The 19,832-nt window shown below is 35.2% G+C and overlaps 1 protein-coding gene and 2 pseudogenes across 3 annotated transcripts in view; 1 reads left to right on the top strand and 2 right to left on the bottom strand.

Moving 5' to 3' along the window:
* Positions 1-19,832, top strand: part of LOC130678994 (metallothionein-1A-like) — a 64,944-nt gene that overhangs the window by 32,453 nt on the left and 12,659 nt on the right. For 2 of the 3 annotated variants that reach the window (XM_057486596.1, XM_057486597.1), the window contains one exon: positions 9,725-9,824. The exons of the other annotated variant lie outside the window; for it this stretch is intronic. The gene's annotated coding sequence lies outside the window, so the exon portion shown is untranslated. The remainder of the gene's footprint in view (positions 1-9,724; positions 9,825-19,832) is intronic. 3 annotated transcript variants of the gene reach the window in all.
* On the bottom strand, positions 1,397-12,218 carry LOC130679253 (uncharacterized protein C12orf50 homolog; annotated as a pseudogene).
* The window catches only part of LOC130679254 (centrosomal protein of 290 kDa-like), a 35,277-nt pseudogene continuing 25,897 nt past the window's right edge, over positions 10,453-19,832 (bottom strand).

The raw sequence follows: 19,832 nt of genomic DNA on the forward strand, positions 1-19,832 counted from the left end.
TCTGTTAGTTAAATGGAATTACAGGATGTTCCCTATCAGCCTCCATCTAGACAGCTTTTCAGCTCAGCTCTTTTCTTACATCTTTCTCAAATCTATCTCACCAAGATATTTTTCTGACACAGTTTTCATTTCTGTCTGTGTAAACAAAATGATCATACCCCCATGTATTTGAAAGTGGGTAGACAGGGCACCATCAGAAGCCAGAAATCATGGCCTATTACTTCACAAGCTGGAATCACATCTTATAAAATATTTTAAAATAAAATATTTCTACAAATATTGACCGCTCCCCACATACACTGAAAAAGAGGCTACCGGTAAACTCAAGATGCATGCAAATATAAATACAGGTGTCTCAAAGTCTTAATGAAATTACGGGCTTTAATAAATTCAGAAGTGTAAATGCTACAAACTTAGAAAAACATCATTTGAAAGGTTAATTACTTGTATTATTCTCACACTTGTTTTTAAGTTTGAAGAATACATTTTTAAATTCTTGTTTCAGTCACCCTGTAGACAAAATTTCAAAAATTAAATGAAAATCTATTACACAATTCTAAGCAAGTACAAAAGAAATGAAAAGTTTTCAAATGATGTCTCTTTTGTATTTGTAAGCATTTATACTTGTGGAGTTATTAAAGTCTTAAAACCACACTAAGACTTTGGGGACACTGTTATTAATTCACTTTTTCTCTATAATAAGTCCTTTACTCCAATATGACTGTATAATTTTTGCTTTCATGGTAGAAAAATGTTTATTTTTCAGTTTTGAATAGGGCATAGCTCAGCAGACAGATTTTGTAGTTGCCCATTAAAAGACATTGTTCGGCAACTTCCCTGCATAATAAACCAATCTTAGTCTCTTTCTACAATACATCAAAGTGAATTTCTATTGGAATTCCTCTAACATACTCATCCTAATCTGTAACTGTGGGACTTCATTGAATTTGTTTACATTTTATCTATTATTGTTGCTGAGGGCCTGGATTAAAAATCTACTATAAAGAAAATGTGAAGTCTCTTCCAAAAAGAATATTGCAAAACAGAAATCAAAGACATAATTTTACTACTCAATCTGTGCAATATCAGTTTACAATTAAAGAATGATTTTAATTGTCAAAATTTTAAATTTTATTAAATGTTTGTGGCAAGGCATTGAATAAATTCCAGACCTATATAAATACACAGGCAGCTGTTTGTAATTTGCATTTTGAAAAAGCACAATGTACTTCCTGCGTCTTATTTCAGAATTTGCATTTTATTATCTTTGCCTATCCACTATATAGTATGGAGTACTTGAACATCTTATTTGTATTTTCATTTTGATTGTAAATCAGATGATGTCTGACACTTTTCTCTTTTCTCATTTTTCCCTTCTCTCAACCTCCAGGTTTATTTGCTCCCATTTCTTCTTGCCTCTAGTAACAAAACACATGAAATACTTCAATTATTTTCTTCTTCAGCATTCTTCAGTGTAACCAACATTTTATATGTCTTTGGCCATTACATTACCATAAATCTAAAGGCAAACCAAAAACTAAGCTTGTTGTTTTTATTCATAAATTTTCAAAATGCCATTCAGCTATTTGCACGTCTTTCTGAAGCTTGCTGTGTTTTGAATTTGGATGGAGGGATGGAAAGGAAAGCAAAAAATACTGTGTATAATACTGCACCATGGGGCACCCAGAATAAACGGAATGGATGTTCCATCCAATGGAGACAGATGCCTCCAGTCACACCAGCTGTGTCCCTATCAGAAAGGACATGTGACGTCAAGGAAAGGCTGCCAATGACAGTGACACCTCTACACACCTTCAGCTCCTTTCCTAGATTCCCACAGACACATTTTGCTCTCCTAGTGCGTTATTCTCAGAGCATCCAACAACATCTTCCCCATTTCTACTCCTGTGGCCTTGGCTCCCAGATTTTCCTTAGAGGAACAGACCAGTGGTAGCTTGTGCTTTCTGCCTCCTTTCTCCAGCAGTCCAGCTGTCCACTGGGAAGTGTTGACATCTCTCTGACCTAGCAGGAAGTACAAGGGAGGAAACTCAAGCCAATGTTTCTCTAGTCTGGTGATGACCCCAGTTGGAAAGGATAAGAGTTCAGACATTCTAAATTTCCCAGTCTAAAGCACAGGTAAACAAGGAAACTAACTTTATTTTGTTATAACTCTATTTAATCTGTCTTAACTCTTAGTCCCCCCATTCTGCCTGATGTAGAAAACTTATCTAGTCCTTTGTACATAAACTTAGTCCACGTCAGTGATTTCTTAGTTACTTCAGGTTTATATTTCAGTCACACTGAGATTTAAAATTTTCTCTCAGGGTTTTTCTCCCTTTCTCACCTCCTTGCTGCTCCCCTCATTTCTAGGGTTGGGACAGAGGAGAATGGTTGCTGCTGTGGGATAGCTTACAAGAGAGTATCATCTCGACAATCTTGGGTGTCAACAAGGTCTGGGTCATGTGCTAGTGAATCAAGGCCCAGATGACGTAGTCTAGGGTCTCTCAAACTATAATATGCTTTCTAATCATGTGAGAGTCTGGCTAAAATGCAGATTTTGATGCAGCAGATCTTAGATGGAGATTCTACATTTCTAGCAAGCTTCCAGGGGATGTCATTGCTGGTGGCCCTCAGACCATACTTCAAGTAACAAGGGTTTGACCAATGGATGATGGCTTGGTTTCCAATCAACTCCTTGGCAGAGCAATCTATTGAGATCCCAGCTGAGTTCTCCCCTGTAATAGGCTCCAACCGCAAAGGCATCATTCTGATGCCATTCCTGTTGTCCCAGTCAGGAGACTTTGCATAGACCCACTGTTCCTCTCTCCCAGGAACTCACTTGCACTTGAAATTCACAAGAATATATAATGCAAGCAAGCTTGGAACTTGGAAATCTTAAGAAGCTTCTCATGTTCAACACAGCCTGCTCTCCCCTCCAACCCACCACCATCTGGTATTGAGAAACTCTCTCTAAAACTTCTCCCTAGACTGCATCTGGGAAGTGCAACGCAGTTCCTCTTTATGCTCAGATTCTTATAAACTTAAGAGGAATTCTATTATTGACCTTCCTGCCAGCCACCTGGCAGAGCTGGAGGTGGTAAGAGACGAGGAGGAGATGAGTACTGAATAAGCGGCCCCACAGTGATCTGTTCTCCTGCTGCCTTTCCATTCCCTCCTCTGTAATTTCCAGGTTGAAAGAAAAGAGCAGCTTTGTCAGCTGACATCCCTCGTTACATTCCCTTTCTTGTGCCATACATGGACGGTACATGTTTCATGCTCTGAAGTGACAACACCTTCCCCCAAATCCTTCTATAATTCATGTTCAACTATCTGGGATGGGACAGGAGCTGTCACTGGGACCTGGGGGTGAGGTGTACATCCTTTGATTCTCCAAAACCATCCCACCCACAAGGAAACCATGGAAGAAAAAGATGTGGCTTGGCAATTTGCAGTTTCATCCAGGATTTTTGTCAACTTTTCACCTCCTTCCTCCCTAAACTAAGTGCAACCACATGTGAAAACCCACACAAAATTAAGAGAAAATATACTCGGTCAAATAGTGCTACAAGCAGAGTTCTCTTGCAGAACAACAGAATTTGGGAACAGATGGGAAAAATGAAAAACAATTAACTCCAGTACATAAATATATATACAAGTTTGCATATTGCATCACAGTTAAAGTTCAAAGAGCTTAGAGAAATAATGCTTTAGAAGATTTCAGCAGTTTATCTTGGGAAGAGGATAGTCTCTAGTCTGGATGTGTTCTGGCTCATTTTGGGAAGCTCTTACAAGAGCTTATGTATTTCAGATGATTCTGAAAGTTCTGGGCTATCGATTTAGGTAGGGACTCCCTATCAAGGGCTTTTTCTGAAAGGTTCATTTCTCTGAGAAGTAACTGAAACCATTTTATCCTGTGTGGCTTCCCAAAGCCATTGAGCCAGCTCCCGGATAAGGTAGAAGAAGCTTTTAAGCCAGAGAACCACCTGAGGTCAGATCTGCTACAAGCCTCTACCCTGAGGTTCTTCCCAGGGTCCCCACGCCTTCCTGGAGATCAGAGCACAACAAGGGGGAGACCACAGTCGCTCTGAACCTCCTGGCCTAGAAACTTCATCTCTGATGCCCTTTCAGTGTGTACCAGCCCATATTTGTCTATGGTGGACACAGTAAGGCTGTAATATTTTGGGTCAGCATATGGTTTTATATCTTTGCTTTGCAGTTCAACAAAGAATGCATCTTAACGTATTATAAAATTGCTGCAACTGCTATACTTATAGCCTAGGAGAGAAGTACATTAAAAGATTTCTGATAACACATAAAAATGAACAAAGACGAACACAACAATACAAAGTAAGATGGCTAGTAGAGAGAATATCTAAACAAGTACTTGTTTATATGCATTGTGAAAATTTTCTAAATTTTCTAAAATAAGTTGTTTGAGCTTAAAAACTTGTCATTCATTTTCAGAATTATATGATGCATTAAAATCACTAGTAAATATTTACCTGTATTTATCTTTTCAGTTTTTGAATATGTTTTTGAAAAAGGAATTCTTTTCTGCCAGGCTGAACCATTATATGATGTTGACATATATTTATCTGAGAAAAAAGGAGACTGGAATTGAATATTTTATAACTTTAAAATCATAGTGCAGGAATATTTTAAAGTTACTCTTTCAAAGCTAAGGCATCAGGGACATGAGTTTATTAAAAGACCATTTAAGTTCTCAATGAACATGGTTACACATCTCTTAATTAACTGTCTTGTTCCTCATATCAGGCTCTCTCCTATGAGGCTAAGCTAGACGAGAATATGATATCTCGGTGTAATGGAAAGATTACATTGCTTTTCTTTGCCATGATTTTACAATTTTTAAAAAGCTTTTTTAAAAACTGGGAGGAAGGAAGCAGAGAAGGAAGAAAAGGAGAAAGGAAGGAAGGACAACCTGGAAGGTACAGGCAAAGTCCCTTTCCTTCCACGAAGTGACTCCATGATGGCAATAATCGCTCTGCCACAGTGAACTCTCTGCCCCGGGAAACCAAAGCATTTATATATTGACTTGGTCTTTAAATGTCTACTTTCCTCTGATGGCTCTGTATTTGAACAGTTAACTAACAGTGATATATTTGTGTTTTCAAGTATTACCACACAGCTGTGATTCTCAAATAATGGTCCACAATAATCCTACGAATTTATTTTGATTTTTCCGTGTTGACATTTGCACAAATGGTGCAAAAGCAATAGCGAGTGTAAGTGCAGCCACCTTCACACAAATCTAGATAATGGCACCAGGCAGTTCTGCTGGCCATTGTATTCTTCACAGGTGTCTGCTCACAGTAAAATAACAATAAAATTGATTTTTTAAAATTAGTAAATAAAATGAAAAGTCTGCTTTACCTATTGGTATCCTTATTTTTATATGTAAATCCATACATCATTCTATTCTAAAACAAGGAGAAGAAAAACAATTTACATAAAACTAACTTCTATTTAAATTATAAAAGAAAAGACCTAAAAGAAGCAGAGTTTTTACTTATATTTCAGAAAGTACACAACATTCAGAACTGCCCTGAGTAGACTGTGAACACAGGAAAATACAAGCATGATATCACAGGGAGCTGAGTGGACTTTGCAACCCAACTTTAAAAGAGCAAAATTCATGTGAGACAGGAAGAAAAAGAGATTTGGTTCTCTCCTCCCTTGAGGCCTGTACTGCCTGACACATACTGTGATTTTGCCTGTTACGTGATGCAATGATTTAGAAGCAATCTGTGTATGGTGGAAGAGATGAGACGTTGTCAAAAATAATTGCCATTAACCCCCAAACTAACCCTTTCCAAAAGTAGTCATGAGGTTCTCAAGAAAAGCTGAAGCACTAGCATGAAGTGATCATTGAACAATGTAGTTAGTGGAACAAGACAAGGTCAACCATTTGAAAACAATCGTTAAGGGTGAAGTAAAGCTATCCAGGGGGAACAGAGTGCTGTGCTCTGAGACAAAACTCTAGGGAGGTTCACAACAAATGATGTCACCCAACATGTTTTCTTCCATATCCTTTAAATCGTGTATTTCTACACATGGAAGAAATCCCTTCACTAGTTTTCTAAGATGTTATGGTGGTGATGGCCTCGAAAAAGAAGAGAAGGTGGGTAACAGTGAAGGTCAGTTGGACCATCCAGAAATTCCATGGTGATGCAAACTATAGACATGAGTAAATTATGTAAGTAATGAACCTCACCAGGACAGCGGTTGGGTTTGGGTTCCTTGTTAACATTGCCTTTAATGTAGGAACTATTCATGGGCCCGCTGTAAGAAGGTGCATTCAACGAGACAGGTTTGACAGCATCTCTCTGAGCATGGATATAGGATGCATTTTCAGCATTTCTGTTTTTATAATTGCGATGGTCCCTCATTTTATTTTGGGAAATTGGTGCCTGTACCACTGTAAAAGAAAGGGGGAAGGGAGTGAAAGAAAAAAAACAAGCTGATTTCAAACCCATAATTAACACATTGCATTTTTAAGTGCTTAACAGCATAATGGGAGACAATATAAGCTAAAAAGACTAAGTTTATTGAAGTTGGTTTGACATCTAAAATAACATCGCACAGTCATGATTAGTTTTTCAGGTAGAAAATACCATTTCATATTTAATCTCTTTTCAAATTATCAAAATACCAAATATAAAAGAAACTTTACCTCTCTACATTCCTGGGCCAGGAGAGTTCTTTGGTTCATCATAAATCCATTTCCTTTTTTTCACACCTTTAAAATCAGGCTTCCTCACTGGCTGGACATCATACACTTAAAGAAGACACAAAATTTTTACAGTTTTTTAAGAGATGCTTTCATCTGAAAACTACTGGAGGTGATAATTACATGTCTGTGCATTGACATGTCAAGCAAGAGAAAAAAAATAATGCATCACCCTAACACTTTTTTTTGGTAGAACAAAGGGTGATTTATTTTAAGTACAAAAAAAAACTATCTTGGAAATTGATTGATGAGAAAACTTCCAATAAGTAGTATTCCTTAGAGGAAAAAATACTTTTCTCCAAAGGAAAGAATGGATTCTTTTAAAAGAACATACAATTACATTCCCAATGTTGTTTTTGAGTAGTTTTAGAATTGTTATTTTGAACACTACTTAAGAAATTGACTTAAGGCAAAATACCTCTAGTGAATTTTACCTTATTGTTTTGAGATCTTAAGAATTTGGGTGTATGGGTAGTTTGGTGAAACAAAACTGAAGAGTCAGATTCTGTATGTGTTAAGATCACTATATCATTCATATTTTACTTGCATTATTTACATCAAAAAGTATATGTACATGCTCAATTTTCCATGAATTTCTAAGGTACAGTTTTACAGAGAATCTTAAACAATGGTAGAGAGGGGCATTCTTTGTTATCTCTTTGTGTGGAGATCATGAACATTCCCAAGTAACTACTGTGCCGAGGAAATGAACATCAAGTTCTCAGTGTGGTGACATTAGCTCACTGCAGTGGACTCATCAATCTGTCTTTGCCCTAGTTCTCTACTTCAGCGTATGTGTTAAACCTTCAGTGATGCGGGGGTTCACTGCCTCTTCTCCAAATATCATACTCCACCCTTACTCTCAAGCTCCCACTCCTAGGATTTGGAAACTATATTTTTAACAAGTAAGCTGGACTTCTTGGAGTAAACCATCATGGGCCTTCCCTTCGGTTCCTAACTGGGATCCAAGAATATTACAGGGGTTCAATAAAATGAAAGAGGGGAAAGAAGGAAAAGAGAGAGGAAATGAAGGAAGATTCATTATTCTTAATTATGTCAAGAGAAGTGGCTCAGAGTACTGAATGGCAAGGAGAAGCCAAATCCAGAAAAATAATCCAGAACATAATAAAAACCTGCCAATATAACCCACTGTGGGTTACATTTAAAGTGCTATACTAATGAATCTTCTGAAAAACTGGCATATTATTAATGTTAACACCTAAAGTAAACTAGTGGGAAAGAATGTAATTTACTAGGATGTATGTCATAATTCATTGTCAGAGTTAGTAGAAGAATATTGGGTTTTTAATTCTTAATCCTGAATAATTTCCAAACCTTCCTTTTTTCTTTCTTTTTAAAAATTCTATTTAAAATAAGCAAAACAAATCCGTGGTAAGACAAATATATACATATACATATATATCTAAGGCCAAAAATTATAGAGCTAATGTCTCACTTGAAGAGGGATCCACTCTGCACTTCACACTGACATTCTCAGTAGCATTTAACAGATGCGTTGTAGGTACTAATTGGGTAGTTAGGGAACACTCTGGATCAGGATTGTCCTTGTTATCTTTCAAAGCAAATTAAGAAAATAAAATGTCAATATTAGTAGAAGTGTTTCAGTTGGAATTTCACTTTCAAACATATGATGGATGCACCTCTTTAAAAAATATGTATGTATATTAATTTTTACCATGTATCCATGAAATTCCCTAATTACCACATTTAGTCCCTAAAGCTTGTCATTAACAAAACATTAAAAATTCAGAAATACAGCCATTATCTTCAATATGTAAATTATATATTTCTGGCAATATTTTTAATCCCTCCAAAGTGTTAAAAGATGATCAATTTAACGTCAAATGGTCTGATTTAAATTAAAGTTCCAGAAATATTTAAAATGTAATGACTTTCACATATTCTATGCTTACAGCTGGGCTATCCAACAGAGCTTTCTACAATGATGGAAATATTCTAAACCTGTGCTCTCTGAAGTGATTGCCACTAGTCACATGTGGATGCTGACACTTGGAATTTGGCTAGTGCAAACTGAAGAGCTGAACTTTTCAATTTTACTTCATTTCGATTAGCTTAAATTTACACAGCCACATGTGGATTGTGGCTATCATTATTGGTGTAGTAAGAGTTTTTGTTTGTATTTTTCCTTTTAATGGTTTGGGCAGACTTTCCCATCTCTGAATGAGAAAGAGGAAGAGAGATTTACAAGTAATTTTCCATAAGAATAATTTGGACACAAGTGCCTTAATCTATTATTGAGGACATTTATTTAACAGTGGAGAAAATAGTAGGTGAAATTGGTTAATATTTGAATGGAGAGTATGTGAAGCCATCCTGCCATTCAATTACAGGACTGGTATACTTTTAGTCTGTGACTAGCTGCCCAGCAGAGAGGTACCAGCTCGGATTTTGTAAGCATAGTAAGAGCAGTATAGAACTATAGAAGATGTATTTTATTATTATATCTCTTGATTAGTAATAAACCAAAGCTAGTAATAATTATAAATGGGGATGTCATGAGATTAATACTCTTCACAGTATTAAAAAAAAAGCTTTCTAAGAAAATTCAATCATACTGAGTATTTGAAGCTGAAAAAGAAACTAAAGTTAGGACTTGGTATTACCATTTGAGAGAACTAAGAACTGCAGAGCTAGCAAGACTCGTATGGAGTCCAACAGTCCAGTATTTCAGATAAGGACATGAGCTAAAAAAAAGTCCCATTGTCAAACAATTAGGGACAGATTCAGGGAACCTTAGGGCTCTTAACTCCTATTTAGTGCATTTAGTAGCAATATATTTTTATTTATTACCTTGTCTCTTGTATTGGTTTCTAAAGCAGTCTAACTTTATGAATAACTTGTCTATTCAAATTACAAATGGATTAAAATTATAGAATGATTAATTACCTTTAGTATCTGAGCGTTTTGACATGGTGATTTCTTTCTTTTCAGGTAAAGCTTTATTTTTGTCTACTCCAAGCACTATGATCCTCTGTCGGACGTGGCAGTCACCTCCTAGGACAACACCTTACTGTCAGTGGCAGTGATGGCAGTAAGTTGTACAAAACCATCTTTCAACACAGATTATCCACACCTACAATATCCCTTTTGCCCACTTTTGTCAAACACTTCTCAGTGATACCATCCCCATCTCTATTCATATCATATATGTTTAGATTAGTACATGTGCAAATTTGAATATGAATATTCAATATGTACACTTGCATACAGATAATATGCAAGAAAATTCATAGTCAGCACATTTTCCTTTAATGTATAACAATCTTTATTTCTACTTCTTCCACCCTTTAGAGATACAGTAAATATAATTTATCTTCCATATAATATCTTCAGAAATATGAAAGTCATTTTTTATGTTCCTTAAAGGTCTTGTTTTTCAGAATAAAAATCTATAGTTGCTTTAAATATTACTTATACACTAAATTTTCAGATCCTTCACCATACAACTTACCCTTCCTAACATAAAATATGTTTCAAGTAGCCTTCTTTAAAAGTGACACTGAATATGGACTACACTATGCAGAAATCAGTGGAACTGCTCTAATAATAGTTCACGTTTATGGAGCATTTTTCTATTTGTCAGAGACTCTGTTGAGTACTTTAAATGACTTACCACATTTCATTATCTTCCTATACTACTCCTAATAATTCAGTGTGAATTTACCTTAGCTATTTGGTAGCTGACAGATGTTACTGACTCATTTGAAACTCTGTGGCCAACAAAAAATACTTTTTTCTTCACCATCTCTATCATGTCAGCTCTTTCCCAATTTTAAGAAAACCCGCCATGAATATCTTGAAACTAAATAAAATGTAAGACTTTATGTTCATCCTTGTGTGAGTTTACCTTGTTAAATTTGACTCATTGTTCCAGCATATTAACTTCCAGTCATCTCTAAATTTTAAGTACATGTCCCTATTCATCCATTCAGTTGTTTAAACATAAAATCATTTTTTCTACAAATATGTATGGTGTGTACATCATGTACCAGATAGTCTACTGCAGGGATTCACTTACAGCAATTGATTATATACAGTTCTTGGCCCCAAGGAGCTTACTCAAAGCCAGCAAAAAATGTCAAAAAGATTTTGAAGAAACTAAGTTAGTTATGAGAGAGAAAATTCAAACTCACTTTTTAATATGATGATATATTCAGAATCAGCCAGTAATAAATTAACTCACTTCCATTTTCAAAAGCAGCAAGGTCAGTCCTTGGTTTTCCATCCAATGATGCTTTCATCTCCCCTTGCTTTTCACATAGGCTAAATTTTTTTGGAACTGTAAGACCATCCCCTAGAAGTTTTTTAAGAAAGAAAAAATCATCCCGGAAACGACTACATGCTTACATAAGTTTGTGATAGAATTCATGATGATAGTAAAATCCTAAAAGTTAATGCAAGTGTTGTTTGCATGGTGATATGATGAAAAAAGTCGATTTATAAATACATAAATTTTAGGCGAATGTTTTAATTATCAGGAAAGCAGCAAGCAAATTGATTTGCATGTGTGGATAATTTATCAAATGGCAATTTAAAAATTCAAGCCTTCTAACACTATAGTTTGTACATAATACATTTAGTCTATTTGATTTGCTTTTCATATAATGAATTGTGATACTTCTTTTGTTTTTATTTATATACCATGAAAAGAAAATGAGTAAAACTATTTGTGTCTACTACTGACTAAAAAATGCTAATTGAACTGTGGTAATTAAATAAGTCTCACCATTTTTCTTATATATCTCTAGATAATTTTCTTATAAAATAAACTATTAAAATGAGAATAAAAGAGAAATGAAATTCTAATACCACATGTTATTCTGGATTGGGTTCTAAACCAGAAAACTACATCTATTACACAGGAAGAATTGCTTCCAAAGAAATATGTAATCATAAAAGCAAATTATTTACAGAATTACTGCATGGAATGTAGTGTCACCATGTGTTTATGAAGGCTCCTCATTCTGTGGCATCTCTGGGAAAGCGTAATTATATTAATAGCAGCTTTTCATGTTAAAGTTAAGGTCATCTGAGAAAAGCACTTCATTCTCACTCTCAATTCTGATGTCTTGTCATTTAACTCTACTGTACATCTTACTAAATAATTCACAGCCTATTGGACTGAGTATCCTTCACAAATCACCTTGAAGCGCTGCCTTGTCATCCCTTACCTTCTTGCAATTCACTGCCATTTTCCAAAGGCTTTTCTAATTCTTTTTCTGCGGTAGAGGTTAGGCTTTTTGATGATGAAATATCTGGAGAAGTATAAAATCTGTAGAATTCACCTAATCTCCCATAAGAAAAGTGATGGTTAGCATATCTGTCACATCAAATATTAGAAAAATCCACAAATGTTTGATTTCTTACCAGATTTATAACATATCTCCTTTATTGCTCTTTGTTCTTCAATTTCTTCAGGGGTCATTGTCCGTAAACTAGATGCATCTATAGGATATATTTTTTAATTAAATTGTTCCAAAGCCAAATAATCTGAAAATTTATAAACCATAATGAAAAATCCCAAATATTGTTTTCATGGATGGATTACTAGTTTTTTTTTTAATCTTTAAGATCAGTAATTTGCATACTGGCAAATGTTTCTAATTGCTGTTTTTCATGTATTAGAATCAGTTGAGAGAAATGAAATGCCTAATCACACATTATGCGTGTGAGATGAGAAGCAGGAGGGATAGACTCACGCTGAGATCATGTTCTTTGGAGGAGGATGTGGGTTTGGGGGATGCGGAGCTACAGCAGTAACATAAAGGAATGAGTAGTTCTGTGTATTACTGAGCACAGAGGCTGTGGTGGTCTGGAGCCCACAGGATGTGTTCAACGGCAGGAAGGAAGAGTCTACTTTTCTGCATGTTTCTCTGCATGTTTCTCTGGCACCACAGTTTTCTGATGATATGGGAAGAATAGGATGCACTAGGCTGCAGAAGACCTGGGTTCTAATGCTGTTTATAATTTGGCAAGGTTTCCTTGGGATAATACAGACGGTAGCCTTTATAAACTATAAAATACTCCATGCATATCTAGAACTTCCAGGATTAAATATGAGACAGATGTAAGCATATATCAGACAGAAGGATATGTCAATATTTAGTTACATATAAATAAAAGATACATAAATCACTTTTATCAATGTTCAGTTATATATAAATAAAAGAGGTTATTAGTATCCCTGTAAACAACTGTACATATTTAAACATGAGATCTGTCTCCCAGCTATTATACAAAAACCTTCCAGTCCAAAAGAGCATAAGCATGTGTAGACATAGAATAAATTAGAACATAATGATTTTAATATACTTAATAAAATTGAAATCATTTTCACACCCAAATCTGCCTTATATATCATGAACCTCTAACAGTTAAACAAACGTATGAAATATTGTGAGGTCTTTTAATGTGCATTGTAAATCTGAGAAAAGGCTTACTAACCATTTTGTTCATCATCCTCCTCTTCTTCCTCAGTTTTTATAACTAAAGGATGGTGAATGGGTAGTGAAATATTCCTCTGAGGTTTCAGGGGTTCCTAACTCTGGGTTGGGGGTGGAATTCCTTGCTGAGTTTCTTACTGTAGTCTAATACCTACGAAGAAAATGCAACATTTCAGGCTTTTCAAGATACATATTATGCACATGTTCAATGATCAACCATCGTTCTCCTGATTAGCTACATAATTTGTTTTAAAAAATGTGTCTCCTTATTTCTGGAAAGGTTATTAAACAAACTTACAAAAAATGTCAACAATTTGCTAGTTCGTAGGCTTTAGATGGTAATTATAACCATAATTTAGTATACCAAATTTTTTATATAAATGCAAAGTGATATTACTGTATTCTTACATTAGATCTGTGAGATAAAAATAACTAGTTGCATTACAACAAATTTAAAAAGACAAATTTACATAAGGCATAGCTTATAATGGTAGAATATGTATGTCCAAAAAAGGAAAAATAATTCAATAGTTCTCATTTTCTGTGGCTTGGGGGATGATTTCTTGAAAGTAAGAAGAATGATATTTTCAAATTCTTCTATTAGCTCCACTGCAGATTGGCCAAAGTCCTAGATTATACTTAAATGTTCTACAACCTTCAAAACCAACCTGCAAATAACAGAAAAAGCTAGAGAACAGTTGTGTCTTCTGTTATTGCTAACTCAGCTCCCATTGTTTTCTAAACCAGTAGTTAACAAATCTGGCTAATTATCAGAACCAACTAAAGAAATTATTCAAAACATCTTTCAGGTCTCTGCTTCTGAACTACTGATTCAGCAGGTCTACATTAAAGCCTGGAAATCTGATACTATTTTTTTAAATGCTTTAAGTAATTATGAAATCAGCCAGGTTTAGAAACCACTGCCCCAAATCAATGATCATCTTAGCAGGGTCCTGGGTTATAGGAAGCCTTTGGTGGATATGCCATCTCAGTAATTTGAAATAAATCAACCCTATTCCAGATTCTCAATTTCCACACATTTTTCCTTTAAAATTGGTTTGCTTGAGAACAGACCTGAGTTCGCAAAAGCCTTTCCTCCAATATACAAAGAAAAAGTCCTACCCTTCACACATGTCAAAATTTACTATAGTACATTGACCAAAAAAGAAATCTTCCTTTACTGCTTAATCAAACTTCCATGAACTTGTAGGGCTTTCTCCAGTATCTTGATTTATATGACATTTCTACCAGTAGAAAATCATGATGTGGTAGGCAGAACAATGGCCCCCAAACACGTCTATGTCCTAATCCCTGGAACCTGTTTCTATACTAGGTTCTGTGGGAAAGAGAAATTAAGGATGCAGATGTATTTAAGGATGCAGCTATCTTAAAATTGGCAGGTTATCCTGGATAATTCAGGTAGGCCCAATCAAAAGGGTCCTTAAAAGTGGATAAGAAAAACAGAGGAAGAAAACCAGGAAAAGAGATGTAACAATTGAAGCTAGGTCAGAGTGATGCAGTGTCAGAAGGAGTTTACTACTCATTGCTGACCCCAAAGGTAGAGGAAGGGGGCGTGAACCAAGAATACAGATGTTCTCTACAAACTGGAGAAGGCAAGGAAACAGACTCCCTCACAGAGTCTCCAGAAGGAATATAGCCCTTAATTTTAATCCAGACAAATCTGCACCAAATTTCTAAGCTATAGAACTACAAGACAATAAACTTGAGGTGTTGAATCCACTTGCTAAGTGATAATTTATTACAGCAGTGACAGAAAATGAATTCACATGGTATTAGAAATAGTGGTATTCATGTTGGAATGTTCTGAATTCAAATACACTGTCGTAGTTAAGAATTTTTGTTGAAAAATTTGCTTCTTCTATTTCTGAACTATTGTTAAAGAATGTATTACTCTTGAAGGAAAGTCTCATACATCAATGATACGAGAGCACTAATAAGAAACTCTGAAGGGAAGACATGGTTTTAAACAAACCTTTTTAGCCATTCTCAGTGTTTTCCAATAATTATCATCAGTTGCAAAGAAAAGCTGCACTAAATATTTGAAGCAATAAATGTGAGTCACATTTTTTAAAAGCTTTATTGAGATACAATTTGCGTACAATTCACTCATTCAAGTGTTCAGTTGAAAAGTTTTAGTACATTCATAGAAACCCAAACCCATCAGCAGTTAGTCTTCATATCTTCCCAGTGTCCCCAGCCCTACACAAGCACTAATATACTTAGTTTCTATGGATTTGCCTATTCTGGATATTTCATGTAAGTGGAATCATATACAGTATATGGTCTTTTGTACATGATTTTTTCCACTTACCATAGTATTTTCAAGCTATATCCATGCTGTCATCTATAATAATACTTCATCCCATTTTATAGTCAAATATACCACAATTTATCTGTTCATCACAGGGTGATACTTGGTTGTTTCCACTTTATGGGCTGCTATAATGTAGATACAAACATCTGTGTTCAAGCTTCTGTGTGGATGTATGTTTTGCATCTCTGAGGTATACACCCAGGAGTGGAATAGCTTGGACATATGGTGACTCTATGTAGCCTTTTGAGGAACTGCCAGGCTGTTTTCCAAAGAAGCTGTATCATCCTACCTGCAATGTATGAAGATTCCAGTTTCTCCACGCCCTTATCAACACTTGTTATCCTTTTGATTAAATCATCCCAGGGCATATGAAATGGTGTCTCATTGTGGTTTTAACTTACATTTATATAATATTAATGACAATGAGCATCATTTTATGAGTTTACTGACCATTTATATATATTTGAGAAATGTCAATTCAGATTCTTGCCCATTTTTAAATGGAATTGTCTTTATATTACTTCTATCACAGTGGTTCTCAGAGATGATTTTGCCACTGCCACAGTAGGACATATTTGGCAATGGCTAAATGTAGTTTTGTCTGGGAAGATGCTAATGGCATCTTGTAGGTGGAGGCCAAAGATCCTTCTAAACATCCTGCAATACGTACGACAAAGAAATATCCAGCCCCAAATGTCAATAGTGCCAACACAAAGAAACCTGTTCCATCAGGTTCTCTGTGAATTATTTTGCCCTTTAATCCCCTTCTTCCTTCCAACACGCCCTCCCCAACCCTTTCCCTTTGGTAATGACTAGGCCCTTCTCAGTGTCTGTGAGTCTACTGTGATTTTGTTCCTTTTGTTTTGCTTTGCAGTTATTTGGTATTTGTCTTTCTCTACATGGCTTATTTCACTGAGCATAATATCCTCCAGCTCCATCCATGTTGTTGCAAATGGTAGGATTTGTTTCTTTCTTATGGCTGAATAGTATTCCATTGTGTATATGTACCACCTCTTCTTTATTCATTCATCTACTGATGGACACTTAGGTTGCTTCCATATCTTGGCTATTGCAAATAGTGCACCGATAAACATAGGGGTGCATATGTCTTTTCAGATCAGGGAACTTGTTTTCTTTGGGTACATTCTGAGGAGTGGAATTACTGGGTTAAATGGTATTTCTATTTTTAGTTCTTTGAGGAACCTCCATATTGATTTCCACAACAGTTGAACCCATTTACATTCATACCAACAGTGTAGGAGGGTTCCCCTTTCTCCACATCCTAATCAGAATTTGTTGTTTCTTGTCTGTTGGATGTTGGCCATCCTAACTGGTGTCAGGCAATATCTCATTGTGGTTTTAACTTGCATTTCCCTGATAATTAGCAGTGTGGAACATCTTTTCATATGCCTGTTGGCCATCTGAATTTCTTCTTTGGAGAAGTGTCTGTTCATATTCTCTGCCCATTTTTTAATGGGGTTATTTGTTTCTTGGTTGTTGAGGCACTTGAGTTCTTTATATATTTTGGATGCTAACCCCTTATGGGGTAGATCATTTATGAATATATTCTCCCATATTGTAGAAGCCTTTTTGTTCTGCTGATGGTGCCCTTTGCTGTACAGAAGCATTTTAGTTTGATGTAGTGCTATCTGTTCATTTTTGCTTTTGTTTCCCTTGCCTGAGGAGAATTGTTCAGGAAAAAGCTGCCCATGTTTATATTCAAGAGACTTTTGCCTATGTTTTCTTCTATGAGTTTTATGGTTTCATGACTTAATTCAGGTCTTTGATCCATTTCGAGTTTACTTTTGTGTATGGAGTTAGTCAATAATCCAGTTTCATTCTCTTAACATGTAGCTGTCCAGTTTTGCCAATGCCATTTGTTAAAGAGGCTGTCATTTCCCCATTGTATATCTATGGCTCTTTTATCATATATTAATGGACCATATGGGTGAGTTTATATCTGGGCTCTCTATTCTGTTCCATTGATCTATGGGTCTGTTCTTGTGCCAGTACCAAATTGTCTTGATTACTGTGGCTTTGTAGTAGAGCTTGAAGTTCGGGAGCATAATCCCCCCAGCTTTATTCTTCCTTCTCAGGATCGCTTTGGCTCTTCAGGGCCTTTTGTGGTTCCATATGAACTTTAGAACTATTTGTTCTAGTTCATTGAAGAATGCTGTTGGTTTTTTGATAGGGTATTGCATTGAATCTGTACATTGCTTTAGGCGGAAAGGCCATTTTGACAATATTAATTCTTCCTACCCATAAGCATGGGCTATATTTCCATTTAATGTTGTCTTCTTTAATTTTTCTCATGAGCATCTTGTTTTCAGGGTATAGGTCTTTCATCTCCTTGGTTAGGTTTATTCCTAGGTATTTTATGCTTTTTGATGAAATTATAAGTGGAGTTATTTTCTTGATTTTTCTTTCTGCTAGTTCATCATTAGTACATAGGAATGCAACAGATTTCCGTGTAGTGATTTTGTATCCTGCAACGAATTCAGTTACTAGTTCTAGTAGGTTTTTGGTGGATTCTTTAGAGTTTTCTATGTACAACATCATATTGTCTGCAAATAGTGACAGTTTAACTTCTTCCTTACCAAATTCAATGCCTTTTATCTCTTTGTGTCTTCTGATTGCTGTGGCTAGGACCTCCAGTAGTATGTTGAATAAAAGTGATGAGAGTGGGTATCCTTGTTTTGTTCCCAATCTTAGAGGAAAAGGTTAAAGCTTTTAGCCATTAAATATGCTGGCTGTGGGTTTGTTGTATATGGCCTTTATCATGTTGAGGTATGTACCCCCATATCTATTTTGTTAAGAGTTATCATGAATCAATATTGAATTTTTTAAATGACTTTTCAGCATCTATTGACATGATATGTGATTTTTGACCTTTTTTTAATGTGATGTATGATATTGATTGATTTTTGAATATTGCACCATCCTTGCATCCCTGGAATAAATCTCACTTGGTCATGATGGATGATCTTTTTGATGTATTTTTGAATTCAGTTTGCTAATGTTTTGTTGAGGATTTTTGCATCTATGTTCTTCAGGGATATTGGTCTGTAATTTTCTTTTTTTGTGGTATCTTTGCCTGGTTTTGGTATTAGAGTGATGTTGGCCTCATAGAATGAGTTTGGAAGTAGTCCCTCCTCTTCTACTTTGTGGAATACTTTAAGAAGGGTTTGATAAAATTCAGCTGTGAAGCCATCTGGTTCTGGAATTTTGTTCTTAGGTAGTTTTTGATTACCAATTTGATTTCATTGCTTTTAATTGGTAGGTTCTCTGTTTTTTTATTTCACTTATTTTTCTTCAAATATTGAGTGTAGATCTTTTATTAGGGTTGTATCACCACATAAGAAAATATCTTTTCATTCTGTGGCTTATCTTTTTATCCTTTTAATGGTGTTTGGTGAATGGAAATATTTATTTTAATATATCCAAATTTACTCATTCTTTCTTTAATAATTTTTTATGTCCTTATTACCTTCTGAAACCTTTAAAAATTAGGCTTAATATACCTAGAATTGGTTTTTAGATACAGTATAAGAGTAGTCCATTTTTCCCTCCTTAACTGAAATGGCCATCCTTTACTCGTTGCTCAACCATGCTACCTGTTACAAATCAAGTATTCATCTCTGCAAGGATATTTTTCAGCTTTTCATTGTGTCCCACCTGTCAGTTTGTTTAGTCATTGTCCTAAAGCCTATCACTTTTTAGGCTTTCATATCTTATTGAACAAGTCCTATCATTTTATTGTTTTTGAAGCAGTCTTGACTATTCTTGGTTCTGCATTTCCATACAAATTTTAGGACCTGTTTGAATTTTTATTGAGATTATTTTTCTTATAATTATTTACATAGATGATGAGTATCAAACCACTATGGCAATTCAAATGTCATTGGAATGAAATTTTTATTGTTAAATGTCAGTAATGAAAAAAGTCAAGTACATCCTTTGCAACTATTTAAATTTATGATGAGTTTAGTTAGTGAAAAATATTTTATGGAATAGTTCATTTACTAACTAAAAAACATTAAAAATGTACCTTTAATCTTGGCACATCTTTATTTGCTTGTTCAAGCTGAAGTTTTAGTTCAATATTTTCCGATGACAGCTTCAGGTTTTCTTTTTGAAGGTCCTGTTCTCTTTGACCATGATCTTCTGACTCCATTTCTGAAGTCTTCAGGAAAATGAAGTTAGGAATATTTTTAAGGCTTAATAAATAAAAATGGCATAAGGCATACTGGATAAGTAAACA

Source organism: Manis pentadactyla, chromosome 10, assembly GCF_030020395.1.
Source record: "Manis pentadactyla isolate mManPen7 chromosome 10, mManPen7.hap1, whole genome shotgun sequence".
NCBI lineage: Eukaryota > Metazoa > Chordata > Mammalia > Pholidota > Manidae > Manis > Manis pentadactyla.